This window comes from Neophocaena asiaeorientalis, unplaced genomic scaffold, assembly GCF_003031525.2.
Source record: "Neophocaena asiaeorientalis asiaeorientalis breed wild unplaced genomic scaffold, Neophocaena_asiaeorientalis_V1.1 scaffold450, whole genome shotgun sequence".
Lineage (NCBI taxonomy): Eukaryota > Metazoa > Chordata > Mammalia > Artiodactyla > Phocoenidae > Neophocaena > Neophocaena asiaeorientalis.
Genome location: NW_020175674.1, coordinates 546395 through 562441, shown reverse-complemented (window position 1 = coordinate 562441; position 16047 = coordinate 546395). Strand labels below are relative to the sequence as shown.

Here is a 16047-nt window from a genome sequence, read left to right as displayed (position 1 = left end):
TGGGTTTTTTTTTTTTTTTTTTTTTTTTTTTTTTTTTTTTTACCAAAAGCAGATTGGCAAGCAGATACTCTGCTTCAGGTTGCTAGGAAGCCGGCAAGCAGAAAAAGGGTTTGTGCTAATATTAACTACATAAAAAGTGTTTGATCTAAGTAGCAGTGATTCTGAGAAGGGGGAGGACTGCTCCTGGGGACACTTAGCCCTTTTTCAGTGCACATGAGGTCAATGACAATTTAAAGTTTTCTAGTTTTCTGTTTATGCCCTCAATATACAGTATTCAAATCTGGCTTTAAAAAAACCCCTGCTCTCCCCTATTCCGGTTCTAACTCCGTGTATAATTAACAGAAACAGCCTTTATTAGTGATTTCCTGTTTCCCATCAAGTGATTCATTTTGCACAGAAACACATGGTTGGGAGCTCTCATGGTGCTGGGCTGGGCTTCTCAATCTAATGTATTCCCGCTGAAGGTGAAACTTAACTCCTGTAATATCCACACTGCCAGTCAGAGTCAGGTTGGTGGGGTCAGAGTTGTTCTTTTGGTTTATTAGCAAAACTTTAGTGTCTTGTTGAAGCTCTTGAGAAAACCACATGATTATAGGCTTTCAATCATATTGACTGTGGTTCCCATCACATAATGCAAATACATCTGGATGTATTTTCTACTGATGAGGAATGATGAACTTTGTAGTTATGACGGAACTGACTTTGACCAAACGTACTCCCATCTGGTTGTATACTTGTTTTTCCAGTAATGGTGATGAGTATGAAGTACCCTTACTTCATCCCAACTTGTACCAAAGAACACACTGGTGGCAACAGAATTTCAGTCTGTGACGATGGAATAGAGTTTTCCCCTGTGTTATGCTAACTGGGGGTTTTAAATCATAAACCCGGCTCGTTATCACGGTATTCTAAACAAGGGAGCTAACTAGTTAGCCCTGAGACAGGACCATTATAAAGTTTGTCTTTTTTGCGATTTCTCACTTTTATTGCTTTTTCGTAGTCTCCAAATTCATCTAATTCCAAATGGCTAAAGACGAATTTATTACAGAAACGTCACTGGACTGGAATTTGCAAATTTTCCCTATGTTGTCTCTGCCACATATACATGTGCTCCTTTCAAGATAAAAATGGAAAATATTAATTTTGAAGCAACCAGTGGTTTGGAATTAGCGAGAAAGTTAAAGTCAGAAAATAGTTGAATGGAAAGGCAATGTGTTTCCATGCAGGGCGAGAGGACGAAGCACAGACACAGAGTCAGGCTAGCTGTACAGTGTCTTTGTGCAAATTAGAAAGAGGTGCCCGCTTCTTCCAGGAGACACAACCCTGAGTCAGAGTGCAGCCTGCCTAAGGGGCAAAGAGTGGGCTGTAGTTCACGCCTATTCAGTCCCTCTGCCAGGCACCCCTATGCAAGGCACAACTCCACATCTGTGTATGGTGACCCTGTACTGAAGGAGTCCAAGGTATGTCCATTGTTCTCAGTCTTCAGGCAGACGATGTAAACAAAGAGCTTTGCAGCTGTAAATAAGTAGCTATTTTAATTTAAAAGTTTAAGCTATCCACTTTAAAAATATGTAAATATTATTGGTATCTTTCTCTTTTTTTTTGCGGTACGCGGGCCTCTCACTGTTGTGGCCTCTCCCGTCGCGGAGCACAGGCTCCGGACGCACAGGCTCAGCGGCCATGGCTCAGGGGCCTAGCCGCTCCGCGTCCCGGACCGGGGCACAAACCCGTGTCCCCTGCATCGAAGGGCGGACTCTTCAACCACTGCGCCACCAGGGAAGCCCGTATCTTTCTTTTTAACCAAATCTTTCTAGTTCTCTTGGAAGAAAACGACTGATGTGAAACACCTATTTCTTTTCTCCCTAAAAAATGTGCTTATGCTTGAACTGTATGGACTGTGTTATGCTGCATATGCCAGACACTGCATTCTGAGTTCAATTACCCTAGACGCCAATTACCAAAGAAAAAGAGGCTATGGTTATGTAACACTGCATTATGTATTTAGAGTCACATTACTCTTCAGGGACTAACTAAAAGCTTTTTAATTGCTGTAATAATGATCATAGAAGGAAGACGAATGTTGCCCATAAATCACTACTATTGAGAATAGTTTACTGTAGTAAATCAAATATTCATATTGTGATATCTGTTTAATCAATGGAATAATAAAGATGTGATCACAATCAATTTTTTTCATTACTTTAAACATGTGATTCAATTTATGTAATTAAGATCCTACGTTTTGGGGATAAAACCACTTTACGCCTCTGAGAGTCTTGTTAATTTTTGTAGAAAAGACTGAAGTTCAAAATGTAAGAAAGTTCCTATCCTTGAACGTTACTATTTTCACTCGGAAGTTTTTGTTGTTGTTGTTGGTTTTTTGTGTTTTTTTTTCTGTGGTACGTGGGCCTCTCACTGTTGTGGACTCTCCCGTTGCGGAGCACAGGCTCCGGACGCGCAGGCTCAGCGGCCATGGCTCACGGGCCCAGCCGCTCCGCGGCATGTGGGATCTTCCCGGACTGGGGCACGAACCCGTGTCCCCTGCATCGGCAGGCGGACTCTCAACCACTGCGCCACTAGGGAAGGCCCCACTTGGAAGTTTTATCACAAGCAAGGAAAGTCTTAGGGTACTGGGGAGCTGCTAAATAGGCCACTGTATTTACGTAGATGTAAAAGGACACAGAGGGAGGAATACTTTGAAGAGGGTTCTAGAAAGGGGAGAAAAGGAGGTCACAGGAAGAAGAGACAATGAAAATGTTCAACTGACTTAGTCCTGGTGATGGAGGAGAATAAATAGGAGCTTAGGGTATAGAAACAGACACAGAGGGGTCACAGCCTTCTCTTCCATCCTACCTGGATCCCCTTTGTGCCAAGGGAGACATACGGACGCCCAAAACAAAGATGTGCCTGCAGAATTGAAACTGCACCCCGTGGAGGGGTTGTCTCAATTGGCTGCATAAGGAGCGGATTCCAAACACAGGGGGGCAGCAGAGGGCCGCTGTGCAAAGCCTGGGGCCGACAGGTGAGTGTGTGATCCGTCTCACAAAGTCAAGGGTGGGTGTCTGGTCTTTGCTGTGAAAGTAGGGATGGGGCGACAGACACAGGACAGGTGGAGCCCACACAGGTGGTATAGTTCCAAAGAAGGCTGAATCCAACCATCCATTCAATAAATATTTGTGCGCATTCAGTACTGGAGATATAATTGCATCCTGAGGCATTGAAGTCTAGGGAGAAATAGACAATCAGTTGAGAGTCACTTACATTATAACATGACAAACCTTGGGATGGAGGAGATACAGGGGGCTAAGAACTTGGTCCGGAAGAACACTTGACTTGAATCTGAGCTGACGGAGGAGGCTTCCTGGAGAAAGTGACCCGAAATCTCACAATAAGTACTTGAGCCAGAGAAAGAGGGGTGGAGCTAGGCTAAGAGTGTTCTTGGCCAAGGGAAACCTGTAGGCAAAGGCCAAACTGAATAGATTTAGATGCATGGGCTGGGGCCACAGGAGGCCGAAGTGATAAACAACGGGCAACTCACGAAAAGCCTCTAAACCAGGCAGTGAGTTTGCATTTTATCACAGAACAGCAAGAAGCCTTGGAATTTTTAAGCATCGGGATTGTGACAAGGTCAGATGGTTGGAAAGATCATCCATCTGCTGTGTTAAACACAAATTCTGAATCAGCAGATCTGATGGTGTAACCCAGGAATTGTGATTTAAAATATCTCTGCAGGTGATTATGAAGCATAGCTGCACTTAGAAACCACTACTTTAGGCCAATTCAGCACCGAAAGCACTTAAAATGTCTGCTCTCTTCCAGGTTCCCAGCAGGCTCACCTGATTCCCGGGGACTTGCTTGCCCCAGAGGTTTCTCCTGTTCTCACTGTGTTATCAATCCCACTGATTCTTCTTCACCAAGGAATCATGGTCACTTCAGACCAGCAGCATAAACTAGGAGGGTCCCCAGAAACTGGTGAAAGTATTTGCTACCTCTGTGCAAATGGGGGTGACCAACTGTCCTGGTTTGCCTGGGACCAAGAAGAACAGAATCCCACAAAGCTGGACTTCTGCGAATCTGGACAGCTCCAGGCAAGATGGGACGAGTTGGTTATCCCAGGGCAAACACGGAGTGGTCAGGAGACTGGATATTCCAAAATGTCCCTGCATCTGGCAGGGCAGCCATGGTGGACTTAACTGTACTCAGAAACTGAATTTCACTGACAGTGTTTCCAAAACTTAGCTTTCTTTACAGGCAAAACTCCATCATTGATGATTATGCCTAGTGACAATCTTAACTATTTTTCGAACTTGTGGGTTTTTTTAATCTTTGGGAAAAACCCATAATGAGTAGGAAAGAATGCTTAGTTCTTATGCCCATGTGACATAGCTGTTCTACACTCCTAAAATGGGTACATGTCTAACTTTGGGAGGACAGAGGAATCAGAATGAGCTGTGGAACTTCAAATTAAACATGGTGCATCCTCTTGAAGCACTCAGATTGCTTAAAGACTAGGGTAGGTGGTAAGTAGTTTAAAACCCTTTCAGAAGATTAATACAATATTAATATTTACTTGAATGTTTAGGACAAAACACAAGACTTAAAAAACACTTGCTTGAGGTGGACAGCTTGGGACAGCTTCTTAGACGATGCCACCATGATCCCCAGACTGGCAGTCCACTCACTTAGGTTGAGAGGGAACACAGCCAGGTGGGAAGTTTGAGAAGCCTGCCCCTAACTATTGACATTGCACACCTCAAACAAGACATTCCCTGCCAAGAGCTGTTGACCTTGAATGGAGAATGCATTTTTTTTTTTCTTTTTGGGCACGCCAAGCAGCATGTGGGATCTTAGTTCCCCAACCAGGGATCAAACCCGCAACCCCTGCAGTGGAAGCACGGAGTCTTAACCACTGGACACCAGGGAAGTCCCTGGAGGATGCATTTTGAGGAAAGAATAAATTTGTTTCTATGCTATGGAAGGATCAGAATGTCACGGTTTCTAAACACCATCACTTCTTCAAATTATTCAGTTAACCACATAAATATGGTCTATTGCTGCACTGAGCTAAGGAGCGCTGGAAAAGATGGTCCTGGAATACCAACATATGCCCATTCTGTAAATGCCTTCCCATTCTGGGAACTCAACTCAATGTTCCGTATCTGTTTAAATAATGTAATTTATTAGTTTACTTGCCTATTTCTTTCTTAGGCTGTGAGCTGCTTTGAGAGCAGGGACTGTGTCTGCAGTGTCTACTAAAGGGTGCCTGCCCACATGATAGGCACTCAGTAAATATTTGTGGAAATAAAAGTAAAATTAAGTGATGTGAAGTCAGAGAGGCATAAACTGCCGCTGAAAATCTCAGAACAACCTTAATTATTTAGCTTTGTTTAAAAGAGTTAAACAATAACATTTTTCAACTTCTGCTCTTTCATCTGACGTTCCTGTCTACAATTTAGGAGTCACTTTGTTCTTCTTAAGTTTATTCCAAAAAGAAAATATGTAAACTGAATAAGGAAAAACAGTACATTCCACTAGAATGAAACAGGAAACAATCTTTAAACCTCATACAAATTGAATTATACTATTTACCTTAGTTAGGTAAAATGGAATATTATAAACGTATTGGAAGAAAAAAAGCTAAGTAATTTATGATGACATTAGCTATTATTATAGAAATTAAACCCATTTTTTTGCTCCTCAGTGTTAGAAAGCAAAGTTAACATAATTAGTGACAAAACAACATACAAGGAGAAGATTCAGCTATGGTTAGTTTAGAGGGCCATTGGGGCTAAAAATGCGTCTTTAGGTTTTTTCTGGAGAAATTTCTCTCCACAACTATATGGTTAATAATAGCCTAAAAGTCTCTATACTGCTTGTTCATTAAAGATTACTCCTTTCTAGCACTTCAGACCAAATATTATCTAAAAGAAAACTTTTATTAAAATATCACAAGCAGATGCTGTTTTTCATATTAAAACTTGCTTTTATTAATACCATGACAGCTTGAATTTTTAAAAGTAAAATTCCTAAAAATCCCAATTATGTTTTTTGCAGAAATAGAAAAATCCATTCTAAAGTGCATATAGCATTTCAAGGGACCCCGAAGAGCCAAACAGTCTTGAAAGAGAACAAAGTTGGAGGTCTCACACTTCCTGATTTCAAAACTTACAACAAAGCTACAGCAATCAAAACAGTGTGATACTGCCATAAATACAGACATTTAGACTAGTAGAATAGAATAGAGATCCCAGAAATAAAACCTCACATATATGGTCAAATGATTTTCAATCAGAATGCCAAGACCATTCAATGGAAAAGGATAGTCTTCAACAAATGATGCTAGGAAAACTGTATATCCACAAAGAAAGAAGATGCAAAAGAATGAAGATGGACCCTTACCTTACACCACATACAAAAATTAACTCAAAACGAATCAAAGACCTGAATGGAGAACTAAAACTCTTAGAAGAAAACAGGGGGAAAACTTCATAATATTGGATTTGGCAATGATTTCTTGGATATAACACCAAAAAAGCAAGCAATAAAATAAAAAATAGAGACGTTGAACTACATCTAAATTTAAAACTTCTGTGTATCAAAGAACACAATCAATAGAGTGAAAAGCAACCCACAGAATGGGAGAAAATATTTGCAAATCATATATCTGATAAGGGGTTAATATCCAGAATATACAAAGGACTCCTATAACTGAACAACAACAACAAAAACCCTGATTTTAAAATGGGCAAAAAGACCTAAATAGATGTTTCTTTTTTAAATTTTACTGAAGCATAGTTGATGTACAATATTATGTAAGTTACAGGTGTACAATATAGTGATTCACAAGTTTTAAAGTTTATCCTCCATTTATAGTTATTATAAAATAGTGGCTAGATTCCCCACGTGGTACAATACATCCTTGTGGCTTACTTTATACCTAATAGTTTGTACCTCTTAATCCCCTACCCCTGTATTGCCCTTCCCCACTTCCCTCTCCCCACAGGTAACCACTAGTTTGTTCTGTATATCTGTGAGTCTGCTTCCTTTTTGTATATTCACTAGTTTGTCGTATTTTTTAGATTCTACATATAAGTGATATCATACAGTATTTGTCTTTCTCTGCCTGACTTATTTCACTTAGCTTAATGCCCTTCCCACAGGTAACCACTAGTTTGTTCTGTATATCTGTGAGTCTGCTTCCTTTTTGTATATTCACTAGTTTGTCGTATTTTTTAGATTCTACATATAAGTGATATCATACAGTATTTGTCTTTCTCTGCCTGACTTATTTCACTTAGCTTAATGCCCTTCAAGTCCATCCACGGTGTTACAAATGGCAAAATTTTGTTCTTTTTTATGGTTAAGTAGTATTCCATTGTATGTATATATTTATGTGTGTCTGTGTGTGTGTATATATATATATATATACACACACATATACGCACCTTCTTTATCCATTCATCTGTTGCTTCCATATCTTGTTAGGTTGCTTCCATATCTTGGCAGTTGTAAATAATGCTGCTATGAACATTGGGGTGCATGTATCTTTTTGAATTTGTGTTTTTGGGTTTTTTCAGATACATACCTAAATAGACATTTCTCTAAAAATATACAAATGGCCAACAAGCACATGAAAAGACACTCAATATTGCTGATCATTAGGGAAATGCAAATCAAAACCACAACGAGATCCCACTTCACACACATTAGGATGGCTATCATCAAAACAAACAAAAAAACAAAAAACAGGAAATAAGTATTGGCAAGGATGTAGAGAAATTGGAATCCTTGTACACTGTAAAATGGTTTAGGCACTATGGAAAACAGTATGGTGGTTTTTCAAAAAATTACAAATAAATTACCATATGATCCAGTAATTCTATTACTAATAAATTACCATATGATCCAGTAATTGAAAGCAGGAACACTTAGGTTTATAGCAGCATACTATTAGCAATCGCCAAAAGGAGGAATACAACATCTGTACTCACTGACAGATGAATGGATAAACAGATGTAGTATATACATACCCTCCAATATTGCTCAGCCTTTTGAGAAAAAGGAAATTCTGACACATGCTACAACCTGGATGCACCTTGAAGACACTTAGCCAAGTGAAATAAGCCAGTCACAAAAGGACAAATACTATTCCATTTATATGAGGTACTTAGAAAAGTCAAATTCATAGAGACAAAGGAGAGTGGTGGTTGGCAGGGACAGGAGGGAAAGGAGGATGGAGAGCTATTGTTTAATGTGTACAGAGTTCCAGGTTTGGAAGATGAAAAACATTCTAGAGATGGATGCATGGCGGTGATAGTGCACAGCAAGGTGAATGCATTTAATGCCAATGGACTGTACACTTAAAAATGGTTAAAATGTTGTTAAAATGGTAAATGTTATGTATATTTTGCCACAATTAAAAAAAAAGTACCACCTTGTTCACCCCCGAAAAGTTCAAATAAGAAAAGAAAATACAAACCATCCCCAATCCTTTACCTAGAGAATACCACTTTTTTAAAAAGGTAAAATTCCATGTAGAAAATTATAAAAGTGCAGTCATGTTTTCTTGTGATTAGTTATCTGAACATGACAGTCATCCATGGATTTAAACACATTTTCTTTACTTATGTGGTTTTCTTTTTCTTTCTTTTTTTTTTTTTTTTGCGGTATGCGGGCCTCTCACTGTTGTGGCCTCTTCCGTTGCGGAGCACAGGCTCCGGATGCGCAGGCTCAGCGGCCATGGCTCACGGGCCCAGCCGCTCCATGGCATGTGGGATCCTCCCGGACCGGGGCACGAACCTGCGTACCCTGCATCGGCAGGCAGACTCTCAACCACTGCGCCACCAGGGAAGCCCTCTTCTATTTTCTTTTTTACCCACATTGGGATATTAATAGCAAGATACCTGCTGTGTCCCGGATTAGAAATTAGATAAGGCCACAGGTTCCCCCCTTCAGTGCTGTGGTTCTGCAGTGTATAGTTTCTTAAGTTCCAAAAGACTACAGGCTTTTGGTTCTGTGCTAATAAAGACCTTAGGCAGAGCCCTTGAACTGCCTACCCCTACATGTAATCAGGTCCAACAGACAGAGTCCAGCTTTCTGTGCGCTGGTTGAGAAGCTGAATTCCGTAAAACGTGGGAGAAGTCATTGCTGAGGCACAACTCTGTGATTGTTTTCTCACTGTAGTTGTTTACCCAGCTGCATGAATTTAACCCCATCAACATAAACCAGCTAGAGGAGAGAGACCCAAGACAGATACAGCATCTGTACCAGACCTTGCACCGATAGCTGTATACAGACACCTCTGGTCCAATTTTGCTTATTTATGTAAATTTTCTTCACCTCCTTACTTTATCCTGTGATTGTCTCCTTCCCATATAGTCTCTAGAAGTATTTTTCAAGCTTGAGTGAAATCCTTCCATGTAATCTTGTCTGGAGGACTGACTGGCAGGGTGGCCCTGACACAGGGCTATTTGCATGAGGAACCCCGGCTCTTCCTGGGAAAGAGCTCATCCCAGAGGAGGAAGGGCATCATTTTGGTTGAAGGACAATGGGGCAGGGTCAGAGGGGAAGGGTGAGTCTGAGTGCAGCCCAGCGTCTGTCACTCTGACACCCTTCCAGCCCAGACGCCTCGACCCCCGCCTGAGTCCCAGGGTGAGGGACTGTCGTAAGAGAGCCCAATAAGAACTAGAAGAATTGGTAAATTAGAATTCAGCAGTCGGCAGGGAAGGCGGGAAGGGGCGGCCCTCTCTATCTGGCATCTTGCTCTCAGCGTACACATCATTCTGAGCCGCCTCTAAGTAGACACCAACTGATGTACACGGAGGAGAAAGCCCTGGGTCTCACACAGCAGAGCTGGCTGTGGGTTGGAGGGGGGAAAAGGGCCAAGTGGCAAATGCCAAACGGTAGCCTGGAGCAGGCTGTGCAACACGTGTGGGTCACCCTCTGGGGAGTCCCTGCGCATAAGGGGCCTGGCATCCCACAGAGCAGGTGAGGGCACAGGGAACGAGAGGGAGAAGGTAGTTTCTTTGATCTTATTTTCATCCTCTGACTGGTGAGGGCTGGGAAATATAAGTAATACTCTTTCAAAAGAGAAGATATTTCAATCAAACAAGACTACACTGTCTAGAAAAAATTTATATGTAAGGTTTATTTGAATCACGTAACATTAAATTCCTTAGGATTTGTTGTGTTTTTTGAGATATTCATTTCAGCCTCTGACCTAAGTGCTTTGTATATTTGTAGCATACATTTGACCAACTTAGAACAAGTAGAGTTTAATTTTTTGAACAAAAATACAAGAAAATCTCAGCCACTATGAACCTACAGGGCATGTCACACTGAATATTTACTTTTATAAGTAATTGAAAAATATTTACTTTAAACAACAGAGTTGTTTAACTGTAGGGGTTTGGGAATAGGATGAATTCCCAAACTGAATTCATTTAGAATTCAAATGAATTATGAAGTCCCTTTCCTTTCAAAAAAGAGTGTAATATACATAAGTTAATGTCTTTCTGAGAACTCGGGGTCGTCATTCTAAGTATCAGCTGTTCTGGTGTACTGAAGATGTTTATTGTAATGTGCTTCCTTAACCCACTTGCTTTTTGTCTTTCTCTTTATTTTTTTATTATTTTTATTTTTGGCTGCATCGGGTCTTAGTTGCAGCACGCAGCCTCTTCGTTGTGGCACTTGGGCTCTCTCTAGTTGAGGTGTGCAGGCTCTGTAGTTGTGACATGCAGGCTTAGTTGCCCTGCAGCATGTGGGATCTTTGTTCCCCAACCAGGGATTGAACCCACGTCCCCTGCATTGGTAGGTGGATTCTCAACCACTGGACCACCAGGGAAGTCCCTGTCTTTCTCTTTAAACAAGTTGCTGATGGAAACTGAGAGCTAGTTTTTTGCTTATTTTTACTCCTGCTCAAGAGAAGCAACGTAGTACAAACAGCATGCACTTGGGACTCTTGAGTTAGAAACATACATCAGCACTACTGCTAGTGTGACTTGAATGAGTTAGCTTCTCTGAACTCAGTTTCTTCATCTGTAAAATGGGCACAGCAGTAGTTCCCTCACAGGTTTTACATGAGCTGATGTATAAAGGTACCTGGCAAATGTTAGCTACCCTGCCCTTTGGCAGCCAAACAGACATATTGTGGCTCTGCTAACGTGACCTTCAGCCACTTAGCTCTGAACTTCATCTTCCCCACCCTGTAAGAGATTGAAATATATGTGAAGTGGTTAATATAGTGCCTGAAATACTGTGGATGCCCAATAAAAGGCAATTTCCTCTTTTTTCTTTTCTCACAGGAGTGAGTTGACTGATGTGGAACAGCTGGATCTATTGGGCAACACAGCGAAAAGCCTTTCCACAAACTGCATCAGTAAGTCAAAGGCTAAGGCAGTTCTCCTCAGCCCTGTGGCTCTCGATATCCTGTGAATCCCCTGACCACTCATAACAGTACCTGCAGTACCTGTGCCACAGGCTTCACAGACACTGGCAGCCCCTGCTGGCTTGCCCCGCGCCTCCGAGCCCCCTGCACTATTTGTTGGTGTGCTTTGAAGGAGCAGCTCCTTGCTGAATTCAAGCATTTGGACTCCACAGTTTACGCGAGAGTCTGCAGTTTCTTCATCACCCCTGTCAAAAGTTTATGTTGCAGCAGGAATGACTTAACAATTTTACCTAAACTTTTCTGAGTATTCTATTTAAAACCTGGCATCAGTAAGAAACAATGTCAAACAGCACATCTTGTGCTAGCACTGAGGCTGGAAGCATTGCCTCTAAATGAAGGTGCAACCAAAGCCAAGCCCTCTGATTTAGGAAAAGAAAGTAAAAATAAGTACAAAAATAGAAATGTTGAGCTTCCCTGATGGCACAGTGGTTAAGAATCCACCTGCCAATGCAGAGGACACGGGTTTGAGCCCTGGTCCAGGAAGATCCCACGTGCCGCGGAGCAACTAAGCCCGTGCGTCACAACTACTGAAGCCCACGCATCACAACTACTGAAGCCCAAGTGCCTAGAGCCACAACAAAGAGAAGCCACTGCAACGAAGAGTAGCCCCCACTCGCTGCAACTAGAGAAAGCCCGCACGCAGCAACGAAGACCCAACGCAGCCAAAACTAAATAAAATAAAATAATTAAAGAAAAAAAATAGAAATGTTAATTTTTTAAAAATTACATCTTTGATGTTTAATAAAATTCTTATGAGTTCCTAGTTGGAATGCCCTTTTTTAAAGAAAGGAGCCTCCTGAAAAAGGCAAAAGATTTCTGTACTGTTTGTGATCGTTTTTTTTTTAAATAAATTTATTTATTATTTATATATTTATTATTTTTGTCTGCGTTGGGTCTTCGTTGCTGCGCATGGGCTTTCTCTAGTTGCGACGAGTGGGGGCTACTCTTCGTTGCGGTGCGTGGGCTTCTCATTGCGGTGGCTTCTCTTGTTGCGGAGCACCGGCTCTAGGCATGCGGGCTTCAGTATGTGGCTCGTGGGCTCTAGAGCGTAGGCTCAGTAGTTGTGGCGCACGGGCTTAGCTGCTCCGTGGCATGTGGGATCTTCCTGGAGCAGGGCTCAAACCCGTGTCCCCTGCCTTGGCAGGCAGATTCTTAACCACTGCGCCACCAGGGAAGCCCCGGCTAACTGCTTTTATGGACAATATTTGGCATTCTGGTGCCAAATCCCAGATTGAAATGCCAAATCTACCCTTTTAAAGTGAAAATGTAGTTGATTACATCTGCTTATACAATTACCAAGCTTTTTTACTCTATTGGACCACATTCAAGAGTTTTTTATCAAGAACACCTCATGTGTGCTGTTACCTAAGTGTCAGTGTTTAGGAGCCATGTGACGCTCTGTGATTTGAGAATAGATGTAAAACGTGTAGCCCTGCCCTTTCTGTCGCCTGATACTTCCCTAATCACTGTACTTATCGCTTCGTAACCACTATTGCTCGTTTTCTCCCTTCCCACAAGACTGGCAGCCCAGGGAGGCCACAGCCTCTTGTTCTCTTGTGTCCCTGGCCCCGAGCACAGGACCCAACTCAATAAACTTTTGTTACATGTATGAGTAAAGTGTGTGTGTGTGTGTGTTGTGTGTATGTTGTGTGCGTGTATTCTCCTTATCCAACAGCAGTGTCCTGTGTTTCCCCTTTTCTAAGCATGTCTACTTTCTCTTTTGAGGACAGAAAAGCTTCTTAAAAATCTACCTTTTACCTTTCACTACACAAAGCTTAGACCCCAAAAGATACTGGCTTATTACTTCCTTTTATGTTCATGAAATTCCTGTCAAATCTCGCCATGATTCAAGGAACAAATAGAAATGAATTACAGTAGATTCTCATTATCTGCAATAGTTGTTTTCTGTAAAGTTACCACAAACAGTGAGTTAGAGAACACGGAATCCTTACTCTGGGGGAAATGCAGTTAGGTTCCCACAATTCTCTCATCACAATATTTTCATCATCCATCAGTATATAACCTTGTTTTATGTGTTTCTTTCTTTAAAGACAGATGAATGAATGAATAAATGAATGATGAATGAATATACATGAGTAGTCATCTGACTTTGAAGGGGGAAAACATTTTCTCTGAAATGACAAAGAAAGAGATTAGAGATTCTACATGTGAAAAAAATCGTAGCCAATTAAATGGCCAAAAAACATATTTGTAACAACTATGACAGACATAAGGTAACTATCCTCAATTATAAAGAGTTCACAGATTCAGTGAAAAAAAACCCTGAGGCTCAATAGAAAGTCATAAATATACAATTTACTTATATATAAAATGTTCATTAGGAAATCGTTCAACTTAACTAACAGCTAAATAAATGTAAATTAAAGCAATGGTGAGATACCGTTGCTCAGCCTTAAACCAGAACACATTTTAGAACTATAATAGTCATTGTAGTGAGAGTTTGATTAATGGGCATTTTCATAGTTTTGTTGGGAAGGTTCTGGAAAACCATTTGGTAATAGATGCATACAAGAGGCCTTTTCATCGAGGAGTTTAACAAGAAGGACAGAGATTTGTGCATAAGCATGCTTACTATGATGCTACTCATAACAGTGAAAAGATTGGAATCAATGTAAATATTCAATGATAAGGAAATATTTGAGTAAAATATAAAACTTCCATAAGATAAAATATTTTACAGACTTCAAATAATGTATTTCGAGGGATGCTGAATGAGGTGGGAAATGCTTATAACGTTATTCAAATTTGTGTGTACACCGTGCTTGCAATTATGTAAAACAAATATATGTGAAGAAAAATACACATATATTCACAATTGTTCTTTCAGGATGTTAGAATTATGGGTGATTAATGTTTTTCTTTGTAACTTTTAAACATTTCTAAATCATTGTTTCTCAAACTTTTTTCAGTTTTGTGCTTCTAAGGAGACTTTTTAGATATTTTTTTCCTAATCTCCCCCTTAATGAAACTTTAATGTACATCTGTTAATGTACTGTGATCTTTCTGAGGTGCACAAACCGTTATGACATTTAAAATTTCTTCACCCCTCTCTAAGAACTAATTTTACCCTGTTGGGAAACTCTCATTGAGAATACATATTCTAAATGATCTACATTGAACTACTTTTACTTTGATAGTCAGATAAAATGTTTTTTAAAAGAAAGTTCCAGAATGGGTAGTATCAACTCAGAGGAATAAATCTCTAATAGTAGAATTTTTCCTACTCTGGTACCTGAAATTTTGAAACAGTTATCTTCTTATCATGTCTAAAATTGCTTATGTAAGTGAACATATATTCCAACTAATATGTCTGGCTCTATATGTGTAATATGAAACTAATATATTTTTCAGGGAAGGATAGAGTTGAATTTAATAACAACCAATATTTTAATTGCACCCTGGTGTGAACAAAATTATTGTCATGGGTATTACTTATTTCTCTTAACTCCATTCTACAGATGAAGAAAATAAGGCTCAAAGAAATTAAATAGCTTGCCCAAGGTTACATGATTTGTAAGAAACAGAGTTATCTGATTTCAAAATATTTATTCTTTCCATTACAAGTTGCTCTGGGGGTCAGTAACAGTTTTCTGTGAGAATATGATATAAACACAAAGCAAGAGAAGGCCCTGGAATGAAACTCACTGGGTAATATTTCCCATAGTAACATTCATCCACAAATGGTACCACCACCATCTGGTCCAGTTTCCCCACACGATGTAACTTGATTCGTTTGCCACGATCTTGCCAACATTTTTTGAGCACTGTCATCTTTTTAGTAACTTCCCTAAAAATGTCACATTTCTCTCTTCACGCCAGGGCATGTGAGGTCGGTGAACCCAGTCCTGCAAACTTCCTTCTCTGACTCTCCAAGACCCCTCCACCGCTGCTGGGAGACGGCCCTAGAGCATGACTTCTTGCAATGTACTTTGAAGTAGATAAAATATGCACTCATGGACATCTGTCTGTTATTTCCTGCACTCACAGCTTTGTTCTTCTTTATTGCCAGAGAATTCTATGGATGATGTCACTTTTCTCTGAAAAGAACAGGCCATCAGAGCTTTTCACTGACATAATTAATTATCTGTAGCTTGACTCTAAGCCAGAAAATTCGCAAGGCACAGCCCCCAAAGAATTAACTCTACTGTGCTTGCTATTCTTAAACTTTTAAAGAGACAGGGTACCCTATCTTTTTTTTCTCAGACCCTGATAATGGTATTTTTGTTCAGTGATATCAAGTAACAGAAAGTGAACTGGGGCAGTATTCTATGATTTCACAAGGAAGAACCTCCGGTTCAATAGGCAGCAAACTCAAAAGGTCGCTACAGATCAAGTATACAAAGCAAAGCTTTTAGGGCTTAGTCTTAAATGCTACAGGACTGCATCACAATTACTGAATAGACTGGGGGATCCTGTGACTCTGCAACCAAAAAATGAGATCTCAACCAAAGCTAACCATGTTAAATTACCCACAAGGTGAAAAGCTTCAGTTTACCAGCCGCAAAAGCCTAAAACATCACTGTATTTAAACTTTACAAGATATAAGAAGTTACCAGAATGACTCACATATTTTGAGTTTT

The 16047-nt window shown here is 40.4% G+C and overlaps 1 protein-coding gene across 2 annotated transcripts in view; it reads right to left on the bottom strand.

Annotated features, from left to right (window-relative positions):
- FILIP1 (filamin A interacting protein 1) overlaps positions 1 to 16047 on the bottom strand; it is a 186814-nt gene that overhangs the window by 63723 nt on the left and 107044 nt on the right. The gene's annotated exons all lie outside the window — the stretch shown is intronic.